The sequence below is a fragment of the Galeopterus variegatus genome, unplaced genomic scaffold (assembly GCF_000696425.1).
Source record: "Galeopterus variegatus unplaced genomic scaffold, G_variegatus-3.0.2 Scaffold96, whole genome shotgun sequence".
Classification (NCBI taxonomy): domain Eukaryota; kingdom Metazoa; phylum Chordata; class Mammalia; order Dermoptera; family Cynocephalidae; genus Galeopterus; species Galeopterus variegatus.
Window position 1 is genome coordinate 933,964 of NW_007726207.1, and position 1,088 is coordinate 935,051.

Sequence of the window (1,088 nt, forward strand, 5' to 3'; positions counted from 1 at the left end):
ATTGTAAAGCAAGATAAAGAAGGAAATATGTTTTAAACCAGGGGTGACAGATTAAAAGCATGTTTAAGCAAGAGGTGTCTTCTTAATCACAATCTCAGATAATGATTTATATCTGATCATCAAATTTAACATGCAAATTAAGATGTCTAGAATCTCAGCATTATTTACCTGTAAGTTTTTGTTCAAATAGGTTTTTGAAAGTGCATAGGAAGTATTATCAATATGTACATATTTTATGAATTCAAAAACCATGACAAACTTGAGTCTGTTTCTGTTTCTAATTTTAAAAAATATCAAGAATTCCGAGGCCAAAGTGGTTGTTTCAAAATCTAAGTGCACGTGATAATGACTTCATGTCATTGTAATTTACTTCTTTATCATTATTATCAAAACCATCCACCATCAGTGAACATTATAAATGTCTTCAGTGTTAAAGGCACTGGACTGGATAAAGGGAAATCAAAGGACTATAAAATATAGTTACTTCATTCAAAGGGCTCAGGATCCAGTTGGAGAGAGAAGATACAAATTAACAGATAAATACAGGTACAAAGTGTGTACTTGTCAGGAACAGCTAGGTTATGCTGCAGAAATAAATAACCCCACAATTTGGAGGATTATAACAACAAATGTTATTCCTCACTCCTACCACATGGCCATCACAGTTTGGCATGGAGGGTTTTAGTCATTGTAGTCACTCAGGCACCTAAGCTAATGGGGGCTCTCTACTGACACTTGCTTCTACTATCATTGAGGCAGGAGAAAAGGAAGGTGATCAATCACCCAGTGGTTCTTAAAGCTTCCTCCTAGATGTTACACTTGTCACTTCTGCTCGTATGTCAATATCTAAGGCAATTTTATTTTTTTTTTATTTTTATTTTTTTTTTATTTTTTATTTTTTTTTTTTGTCTTTTGTCTTTTTGTTCCGTGTCCGGCAACGGATCGCAACCCTCAGTGTTGCCCCCGTACCGGACCAGGGACCGGCAACGGGATTGCAATCCTCGGTGTTGCTCCCACGCCTCGCTCAGCCAGTGAGCGGGAGCCGGTCTGTATGTGGGATCCGAACCCTCGGGCGGCAGCGCTGCCGC